The 13,258-nt window shown below is 40.1% G+C and overlaps 1 protein-coding gene across 1 annotated transcript in view; it reads left to right on the plus strand.

Annotated features, from left to right (window-relative positions):
- kank4 (KN motif and ankyrin repeat domains 4) overlaps positions 1–13,258 on the plus strand; it is a 273,369-nt gene that overhangs the window by 153,641 nt on the left and 106,470 nt on the right. The window lies entirely within an intron of this gene.

Here is a 13,258-nt window from a genome sequence, read left to right on the forward strand (position 1 = left end):
GCTGATTTTAATGGAATATCTACAATATCTACATAGGAGTCTATTATCAGCAACCATCACTCCTGTGTTCAAATGGCACGTTCTGTTAGCTAGTTGAGTATCTGGAGCATCAGCATGTGTGGGTTCGATTACAGGCTCAAAATGGCCAGAAACTTGAAACTTGTCAGTCTATTCTTGTTCTGAGAAATGAAGGCTATTCCATGCGAGAAATTGGCAGTCTCAACGTCAACAGTGAAGAGGCGACTCCGGGATTGTTGGCCTTCTAGGCAGAGTTGCAAAGAAAATGCCATATCTTAGACTGGCCAATAAAAATAAAAGAACACTGGACAGGGGTAGTCTGCCTAGAAGCCAGCATCCCGGAGTCACCTCTTCACTGTTGATGTTGAGACTGGTGTTTTGCGGGTACTATTTAATGAAGCTGCCAGTTGAGGACTTGTGAGGTGTCTGTTACTCAAACTAGACAATCAAATGTACTTGTCCTCTTGCTCAGTGGTGCACCGGGGCCTCCCACTTCTCTTTCTATTCTGGTTAGAGACAGTTTGCTCTGTTCTGTGAAGGGAGTAGTGCACAGCGTTGTACGAGATCTTCAGTTTATTGGCAATTTCTCACATGGAATAGCCTTCATTTCTCAGAACAAGAATAGACTGATGAGTTTCAGAAGAAAGTGCTTTGTTTCTGGCCATTTTGAGCCTGTAATCGAACGTACGTTGACACAGCAAAGCTAAGCTGAGTTGAGTTTTGCATACTAATGAGTGTAAATGTGTTTCATCCTGATCACAGAAACATAATTACATCCTATAGGGTCTTATAGGGTTTATGCAAAGTAATGTAGTGTACATCCTGTCCCTGGTTGCATCTATATAGGGGGGACTGTGAATACTAAAACTGTAAGGCAACAAGCTGATGAAGGCAATGAGCCAAAACGCATTAGTTGCTGGTTTTAATAATAAATGGTATTGTGGCTGAATATCGTCATCCTCCTCTCTTCAGTTGGTCCTTGGTTGAAGAGCGAAGTAGCAACAGTGTAATACTAAAACTGAAAGAAATGCAATTACTGACAGCTCTGGTGCTGTAGACACAGTAGTCCCTTTTTGGTTGATTCATGTGCACTATCCCTATCAACCCTGTCATAGGCTATCCTTATCAACCCTATCATATACTATCCCTATCAATCCTGTCATAGGCTATCCCTATCAACCCTGTCATATACTATCCCTATCAACCCTGTCATATACTATCCCTATCAGCCCTGTCATAGGCTATCCCTATCAACGCTATCATATACTATCCCTATCAACCCCGTCATAGACGATCCCTATCAACCCTGTCATAGGCTATCCCTATCAACCCTATCATATACTATCCCTATCAATGCTATCATATAGTATCCCTATCAACCCTATCATATACTATCCCTATCAACCCTGTCATATACTATCCCTATCAACCCTATCATATACTATCCCTGTCAACCCTATCATATACTATCCCTATCAACCATATAATATATTATCCCTATCAACCCTGTCATAGGCTATCCCTATCAACCCTGTCATATACTATCCCTATCAACCCTGTCATAGGCTATCCCTATCAACCCTATCATATACTATCCCTATCAACCCTGTCATATACTATCCCTATCAACCCTATCATATACTATCCCTATCAACCCTGTCATAGGCTATCCCTATCAAACCTGTCATAGGCTATCCCTATCAACCCTGTCATAGGCTATCCCTATCAACGCTATCATATACTATCCCTATCAACCCTGTCATAGGCTATCCCTATCAACCCTGTCATATACTATCCATATCAACGCTATCATATACTATCCCTATCAACCATATAATATACTATCCCTATCAACCCTGTCATAGGCTATCCCTATCAACCCTGTAATATACTATCCCTATCAGCCCTGTCATAGGCTATCCCTATCAACCCTGTCATATACTATCCCTATCAGCCCTGTCATAGGCTATCCCTATCAACCCTGTCATATACTATCCCTATCAGCCCTGTCATAGGCTATCCCTATCAACGCTATCATATACTATCCCTATCAACCCCGTCATAGACGATCCCTATCAACCCTGTCATAGGCTATCCCTATCAACCCTATCATATACTATCCCTATCAACGCTATCATATACTATACCTATAAACCCTGTCATATACTATCCCTATCAACCCTGTCATATACTATCCCTATCAACCCTGTCATAGACTATCCCTATCAACTCTATCATATACTATCCCTATCAACCCTGTCATATACTATCCCTATCAACCCTATCATATACTATCCCTGTCAACCCTATCATATACTATCCCTATCAACCATATAATATATTATCCCTATCAACCCTGTCATAGGCTATCCCTATCAACCCTGTCATATACTATCCCTATCAACCCTGTCATAGGCTATCCCTATAAACCCTATCATATACTATCCCTATCAACCCTGTCATATACTATCCCTATCAACCCTATCATATACTATCCCTATCAACCCTATCATAGGCTATCCCTATCAACCCTGTCATAGGCTATCCCTATCAACCCTGTCATAGGCTATCCCTATCAACACTATCATATACTATCCCTATCAACCCTGTCATAGGCTATCCCTATCAACCCTGTCATATACTATCCATATCAACGCTATCATATACTATCCCTATCAACGCTATCATATACTATCCCTATCAACCCTGTCATAGACGATCCCTATCAACTATCATATACTATCCCTATCAACCCTATCATATACTATCCCTATCAACCATATAATATACTATCCTATCAACCTGTCATATCCCTATCAACCCTGTCATAGGCTATCCCTATCAACGCTATCATATACTATCCTATCAACCCTGTCATAGGCTATCCCTATCAACCCTGTCATATACTATCCATATCAACCCTATCATATACTATCCCTATCAACGCTATCATATACTATCCCTATCAACCCTGTCATAGACTATCCTATCAACTATCATATACTATCCCTATCAACCCTATCATATACTATCCCTATCAACCATATAATATACTATCCCTATCAACCCTGTCATAGGCTATCCCTATCAACCCTGTCATATACTATCCCTATCAGCCCTGTCATAGGCTATCCCTATCAACCCTGTCATATACTATCCCTATCAGCCCTGTCATAGGCTATCCCTATCAACCCTGTCATATACTATCCCTATCAACCCTGTCATAGGCTATCCCTATCAACGCTATCATATACTATCCTATCAACCCCGTCATAGACGATCCCTATCAACCCTGTCATATACTATCCCTATCAACCCTATCATATACTATCCCTATCAACGCTATCATATACTATACCTATAAACCCTGTCATATACTATCCCTATCAACCCTGTCATATACTATCCCTATCAACCCTGCCATAGACGATCCCTATCAACTCTATCATATACTATCCCTATCAACCCTATCATATACTATCCCTATCAACACTATCATATACTATCCCTATCAACCCTATCATATACTACCCCTATCAACCCTATCATATACTATCCCTATCAATCCTGTCATATACTATCCCTATCAACCCTGTCATAGACGATCCCTATCAACTCTATCATATACTATCCCTATCAACCATATAATATACTATCCCTATCAACCCTGTCATAGGCTATCCCTATCAACCCTGTCATATACTATCCCTATCAACCCTGTCATAGGCTATCCCTATCAACCCTGTCATAGGCTATCCCTATCAACGCTATCATATACTATCCCTATCAACCCTGTCATAGGCTATCCTTATCAACCCTATCATATACTATCCCTATCAACCCTGTCATAGGCTATCCCTATCAACCCTGTCATATACTATCCATATCAACGCTATCATATACTATCCCTATCAACGCTATCATATACTATCCCTATCAACCCTGTCATAGACGATCCCTATCAACCCTATCATATACTATCCCTACCAACCCTATCATATACTATCCCTATCAACCATATAATATACTATCCCTATCAACCCTGTCATAGGCTATCCCTATCAACCCTGTCATATACTATCCCTATCAGCCCTGTCATAGACTATCCCTATCAACACTATCATATACTATCCCTATCAACCCTGTCATATACTATCCCTATCAGCCCTGTCATAGGCTATCCCTATCAACGCTATCATATACTATCCCTATCAACCCCTGTCATAGACTATCCCTATCAACCCTGTCATAGGCTATCCCTATCAACCCTATCATATACTATCCCTATCAACCTATCATATACTATCCTATCAACCCTGTCATATACTATCCCTATCAACCCTGTCATATACTATCCCTATCAACCCTGCCATAGACGATTCCTATCAACTCTATCATATACTATCCATATCAACCCTATCATATACTATCCCTATCAACGCTATCATATAGTATCCCTATCAACCCTATCATATACTATCCCTATCAACCCTGTCATATACTATCCCTATCAACGCTATCATATACTATCCCTATCAACCCTGTCATAGGCTATCCCTATCAACCCTGTCATAGGATATCCCTATCAACCCTGTCATAGGCTATCCCTATCAACGCTATCATATACTATCCCTATCAACCCTGTCATAGGCTATCCCTATCAACCCTGTCATATACTATCCATATCAACCCTATCATATAGTATCCCTATCAACCCTATCATATACTATCCCTATCAACCCTGTCATATACTATCCCTATCAACCCTATCATATACTATCCCTATCAACCCTATCATATACTATCCCTATCAACCATATAATATATTATCCCTATCAACCCTGTCATAGGCTATCCCTATCAACCCTGTCATATACTATCCCTATCAACCCTGTCATAGGCTATCCTATCAACCCTATCATATACTATCCCTATCAACCCTGTCATATACTATCCCTATCAACCCTATCATATACTATCCCTATCAACGCTATCATATACTATCCCTATCATCATAGGCTATCCCTATCAACCCTGTCATAGGCTATCCCTATCAACCCTGTCATAGGCTATCCCTATCAACGCTATCATATACTATCCCTATCAACCCTATCATATACTACCCCTATCAACCCTATCATATACTATCCCTATCAATCCTGTCATATACTATCCCTATCAACCCTGTCATAGGCTATCCCTATCAACCCTATCATATACTATCCCTATCAACCCTGTCATATACTATCCCTATCAACCCTATCATATACTATCCCTATCAACGCTATCATATACTATCCCTATCAACCCTGTCATAGGCTATCCCTATCAACCCTGTCATAGGCTATCCCTATCAACCCTGTCATATACTATCCATATCAACGCTATCATATACTATCCCTATCAACGCTATCATATACTATCCCTATCAACCCTGTCATAGACGATCCCTATCAACCCTATCTTATACTATCCCTACCAACCCTATCATATACTATCCCTATCAACCATATAATATACTATCCCTATCAACCCTGTCATAGGCTATCCCTATCAACCCTGTCATAGACTATCCCTATCAACACTATCATATACTATCCCTATCAACCCTGTCATATACTATCCCTATCAGCCCTGTCATAGGATATCCCTATCAACGCTATCATATACTATCCCTATCAACCCCGTCATAGACGATCCCTATCAACCCTGTCATAGGCTATCCCTATCAACCCTATCATATACTATCCCTATCAACGCTATCATATACTATACCTATCAACCCTGTCATATACTATCCCTATCAACCCTGTCATATACTATCCCTATCAACCCTGCCATAGACGATTCCTATCAACTCTATCATATACTATCCATATCAACCCTATCATATACTATCCCTATCAACGCTATCATATAGTATCCCTATCAACCCTAACATATACTATCCCTATCAACCCTGTCATATACTATCCCTATCAACCCTATCATATACTATCCCTATCAACCCTATCATATACTATCCCTATCAACCATATAATATATTATCCTATCAACCCTGTCATAGGCTATCCCTATCAACCCTGTCATATACTATCCCTATCAACCCTGTCATAGGCTATCCCTATCAACCCTATCATATACTATCCCTATCAACCCTGTCATATACTATCCCTATCAACCCTATCATATACTATCCCTATCAACGCTATCATATACTATCCCTATCAACCCTGTCATAGGCTATCCCTATCAACCCTGTCATAGGATATCCCTATCAACCCTGTCATAGGCTATCCCTATCAACGCTATCATATACTATCCCTATCAACCCTGTCATAGGCTATCCCTATCAACCCTGTCATATACTATCCATATCAACGCTATCATATAGTATCCCTATCAACCCTATCATATACTATCCCTATCAACCCTGTCATATACTATCCCTATCAACCCTATCATATACTATCCCTGTCAACCCTATCATATACTATCCCTATCAACCATATAATATATTATCCCTATCAACCCTGTCATAGGCTATCCCTATCAACCCTGTCATATACTATCCCTATCAACCCTGTCATAGGCTATCCCTATCAACCCTATCATATACTATCCCTATCAACCCTGTCATATACTATCCCTATCAACCCTATCATATACTATCCCTATCAACGCTATCATATACTATCCCTATCAACCCTGTCATAGGCTATCCCTATCAACCCTGTCATAGGCTATCCCTATCAACCCTGTCATAGGCTATCCCTATCAACGCTATCATATACTATCCCTATCAACCCTGTCATAGGCTATCCCTATCAACCCTGTCATATACTATCCATATCAACGCTATCATATACTATCCCTATCAACGCTATCATATACTATCCCTATCAACCCTGTCATAGACGATCCCTATCAACTATCATATACTATCCCTATCAACCCTATCATATACTATCCCTATCAACCATATAATATACTATCCCTATCAACCCTGTCATAGGCTATCCCTATCAACCCTGTCATATACTATCCCTATCAACCCTGTCATAGGCTATCCCTATCAACCCTATCATATACTATCCCTATCAACCCTGTCATATACTATCCCTATCAACCCTATCATATACTATCCCTATCAACGCTATCATATACTATCCCTATCAACCCTGTCATAGGCTATCCCTATCAACCCTGTCATAGGCTATCCCTATCAACCCTGTCATAGGCTATCCCTATCAACGCTATCATATACTATCCCTATCAACCCTATCATATACTACCCCTATCAACCCTATCATATACTATCCCTATCAATCCTGTCATATACTATCCCTATCAACCCTGTCATAGACGATCCCTATCAACTCTATCATATACTATCCCTATCAACCATATAATATACTATCCCTATCAACCCTGTCATAGGCTATCCCTATCAACCCTGTCATATACTATCCCTATCAACCCTGTCATAGGCTATCCCTATCAACCCTGTCATAGGCTATCCCTATCAACGCTATCATATACTATCCCTATCAACCCTGTCATAGGCTATCCTTATCAACCCTATCATATACTATCCCTATCAACCCTGTCATAGGCTATCCCTATCAACCCTGTCATATACTATCCATATCAACGCTATCATATACTATCCCTATCAACGCTATCATATACTATCCCTATCAACCCTGTCATAGACGATCCCTATCAACCCTATCATATACTATCCCTACCAACCCTATCATATACTATCCCTATCAACCATATAATATACTATCCCTATCAACCCTGTCATAGGCTATCCCTATCAACCCTGTCATATACTATCCCTATCAGCCCTGTCATAGACTATCCCTATCAACACTATCATATACTATCCCTATCAACCCTGTCATATACTATCCCTATCAGCCCTGTCATAGGATATCCCTATCAACGCTATCATATACTATCCCTATCAACCCCGTCATAGACGATCCCTATCAACCCTGTCATAGGCTATCCCTATCAACCCTATCATATACTATCCCTATCAACGCTATCATATACTATACCTATCAACCCTGTCATATACTATCCCTATCAACCCTGTCATATACTATCCCTATCAACCCTGCCATAGACGATTCCTATCAACTCTATCATATACTATCCATATCAACCCTATCATATACTATCCCTATCAACGCTATCATATAGTATCCCTATCAACCCTAACATATACTATCCCTATCAACCCTGTCATATACTATCCCTATCAACCCTATCATATACTATCCCTGTCAACCCTATCATATACTATCCCTATCAACCATATAATATATTATCCCTATCAACCCTGTCATAGGCTATCCCTATCAACCCTGTCATATACTATCCCTATCAACCCTGTCATAGGCTATCCCTATCAACCCTATCATATACTATCCCTATCAACCCTGTCATATACTATCCCTATCAACCCTATCATATACTATCCCTATCAACGCTATCATATACTATCCCTATCAACCCTGTCATAGGCTATCCCTATCAACCCTGTCATAGGATATCCCTATCAACCCTGTCATAGGCTATCCCTATCAACGCTATCATATACTATCCCTATCAACCCTGTCATAGGCTATCCCTATCAACCCTGTCATATACTATCCATATCAACGCTATCATATAGTATCCCTATCAACCCTATCATATACTATCCCTATCAACCCTGTCATATACTATCCCTATCAACCCTATCATATACTATCCCTGTCAACCCTATCATATACTATCCCTATCAACCATATAATATATTATCCCTATCAACCCTGTCATAGGCTATCCCTATCAACCCTGTCATATACTATCCCTATCAACCCTGTCATAGGCTATCCCTATCAACCCTATCATATACTATCCCTATCAACCCTGTCATATACTATCCCTATCAACCCTATCATATACTATCCCTATCAACGCTATCATATACTATCCCTATCAACCCTGTCATAGGCTATCCCTATCAACCCTGTCATAGGCTATCCCTATCAACCCTGTCATAGGCTATCCCTATCAACGCTATCATATACTATCCCTATCAACCCTGTCATAGGCTATCCCTATCAACCCTGTCATATACTATCCATATCAACGCTATCATATACTATCCCTATCAACCTATCATATACTATCCCTATCAACCCTGTCATAGACGATCCCTATCAACTATCATATACTATCCCTATCAACCCTATCATATACTATCCCTATCAACCATATAATATACTATCCCTATCAACCCTGTCATAGGCTATCCCTATCAACCCTGTCATATACTATCCCTATCAGCCCTGTCATAGGCTATCCCTATCAACCCTGTCATATACTATCCCTATCAGCCCTGTCATAGGCTATCCCTATCAACGCTATCATATACTATCCCTATCAACCCCGTCATAGACGATCCCTATCAACCCTGTCATAGGCTATCCCTATCAACCCTATCATATACTATCCCTATCAACGCTATCATATACTATACCTATCAACCCTGTCATATACTATCCCTATCAACCCTGTCATATACTATCCCTATCAACCCTGCCATAGACGATCCCTATCAACTCTATCATATACTATCCCTATCAACCCTATCATATACTATCCCTATCAACACTATCATATACTATCCCTATCAACCCTATCATATACTATCCCTATCAACCCTATCATATACTATCCCTATCAACCCTGTCATATACTATCCCTATCAACCCTGTCATAGACGATCCCTATCAACTCTATCATATACTATCCCTATCAACCCTATCATATACTATCCCTATCAACCATATAATATACTATACCTATCAACCCTGTCATATACTATCCCTATCAACCCTGTCATATACTATCCCTATCAACCCTGCCATAGACGATTCCTATCAACTCTATCATATACTATCCCTATCAACCCTATCATATACTATCCCTATCAATGCTATCATATAGTATCCCTATCAACCCTATCATATACTATCCCTATCAACCCTGTCATATACTATCCCTATCAACCCTATCATATACTATCCCTATCAACGCTATCATATACTATCCCTATCAACCCTGTCATAGGCTATCCCTATCAACCCTGTCATAGGCTATCCCTATCAACGCTATCATATACTATCCCTATCAACCCTGTCATATGCTATCCTTATCAACCCTATTATATACTATCCCTATCAACCCTGTCATAGGCTATCCCTATCAACCCTGTCATATACTATCCATATCAACGCTATCATATACTATCCCTATCGACGCTATCATGTACTATCCCTATCAACCCTGTCATAGGCTATCCCTATCAACCCTGTCATAGGTTATCCCTATCAACCCTGTCATAGGCTATCCCTATCAACGCTATCATATACTATCCCTATCAACCCTGTCATAGGCTATCCTTATCAACCCTATCATATACTATCCCTATCAATCCTGTCATAGGCTATCCCTATCAACCCTGTCATATACTATCCCTATCAACCCTGTCATATACTATCCCTATCAGCCCTGTCATAGGCTATCCCTATCAACTATCATATACTATCCCTATCAACCCTGTCATAGGCTATCCCTATCAACCCTGTCATATACTATCCCTATCAACCCTATCATATACTATCCCTATCAATGCCCTATCATATAGTATCCCTATCAACCCTATCATATACTATCCCTATCAACCCTGTCATATACTATCCCTATCAACCCTATCATATACTATCCCTGTCAACCCTATCATATACTATCCCTATCAACCATATAATATATTATCCCTATCAACCCTGTCATAGGCTATCCTATCAACCCTGTCGTATACTATCCCTATCAACCCTATCATAACTATCCTATCAACCCTATCATATACTATCCCTATCAACCCTGTCATATACTATCCCTATCAACCCTATCATATACTATCCCTATCAACCCTGTCATAGGCTATCCCTATCAACCCTGTCATAGGCTATCCCTATCAACCCTGTCATATACTATCCATATCAACGCTATCATATACTATCCCTATCAACGCTATCATATACTATCCCTATCAACCCTGTCATATACTATCCCTATCAACCATATAATATACTATCCCTATCAACCCTGTCATAGGCTATCCCTATCAACCCTGTCATATACTATCCCTATCAGCCCTGTCATAGGCTATCCCTATCAACCCTGTCATATACTATCCCTATCAGCCCTGTCATAGGCTATCCCTATCAACCCTGTCATATACTATCCCTATCAGCCCTGTCATAGGCTATCCCTATCAACGCTATCATATACTATCCCTATCAACCCCGTCATAGACGATCCCTATCAACCCTGTCATAGGCTATCCCTATCAACCCTATCATATACTATCCCTATCAACGCTATCATATACTATACCTATAAACCCTGTCATATACTATCCCTATCAACCCTGTCATATACTATCCCTATCAACCCTGCCATAGACGATCCCTATCAACTCTATCATATACTATCCCTATCAACCCTATCATATACTATCCCTATCAACACTATCATATACTATCCCTATCAACCCTATCATATACTACCCTATCAACCTATCATATACTATCCCTATCAATCCTGTCATATACTATCCCTATCAACCCTGTCATAGACGATCCCTATCAACCCTATCATATACTATCCCTGTCAACCCTATCATATACTATCCCTATCAACCATATAATATATTATCCTATCAACCCTGTCATAGGCTATCCTATCAACCCTGTCATATACTATCCTATCAACCCTGTCATAGGCTATCCCTATCAACCCTATCATATACTATCCTATCAACCCTGTCATATACTATCCTATCAACCCTATCATATACTATCCCTATCAACCCTATCATATACTATCCCTATCAACCATATAATATATTATCCCTATCAACCCTGTCATAGGCTATCCCTATCAACCCTGTCATATACTATCCCTATCAACCCTGTCATAGGCTATCCCTATAAACCCTATCATATACTATCCCTATCAACCCTGTCATATACTATCCCTATCAACCCTATCATATACTATCCCTATCAACCCTGTCATAGGCTATCCCTATCAACCCTGTCATAGGCTATCCCTATCAACCTGTCATAGGCTATCCCAACGCTATCATATACTATCCCTATCAACCCTGTCATAGGCTATCCCTATCAACCCTGTCATATACTATCCATATCAACGCTATCATATACTATCCCTATCAACGCTATCATATACTATCCCTATCAACCCTGTCATAGACGATCCCTATCAACTATCATATACTATCCCTATCAACCCTATCATATACTATCCCTATCAACCATATAATATACTATCCCTATCAACCCTGTCATAGGCTATCCCTATCAACCCTGTCATAGGCTATCCCTATCAACGCTATCATATACTATCCCTATCAACCCTGTCATAGGCTATCCCTATCAACCCTGTCATATACTATCCATATCAACGCTATCATATACTATCCCTATCAACGCTATCATATACTATCCCTATCAACCCTGTCATAGACGATCCCTATCAACTATCATATACTATCCCTATCAACCCTATCATATACTATCCCTATCAACCATATAATATACTATCCCTATCAACCCTGTCATAGGCTATCCCTATCAACCCTGTCATATACTATCCCTATCAGCCCTGTCATAGGCTATCCCTATCAACCCTGTCATATACTATCCCTATCAGCCCTGTCATAGGCTATCCCTATCAACCCTGTCATATACTATCCCTATCAGCCCTGTCATAGGCTATCCCTATCAACGCTATCATATACTATCCCTATCAACCCCGTCATAGACGATCCCTATCAACCCTGTCATAGGCTATCCCTATCAACCCTATCATATACTATCCCTATCAACGCTATCATATACTATACCTATAAACCCTGTCATATACTATCCCTATCAACCCTGTCATATACTATCCCTATCAACCCTGCCATAGACGATCCCTATCAACTCTATCATATACTATCCCTATCAACCCTATCATATACTATCCCTATCAACACTATCATATACTATCCCTATCAACCCTATCATATACTACCCCTATCAACCCTATCATATACTATCCCTATCAATCCTGTCATATACTATCCCTATCAACCCTGTCA

This window comes from Oncorhynchus nerka, linkage group LG24, assembly GCF_034236695.1.
Source record: "Oncorhynchus nerka isolate Pitt River linkage group LG24, Oner_Uvic_2.0, whole genome shotgun sequence".
In the NCBI taxonomy this organism is placed as follows: domain Eukaryota; kingdom Metazoa; phylum Chordata; class Actinopteri; order Salmoniformes; family Salmonidae; genus Oncorhynchus; species Oncorhynchus nerka.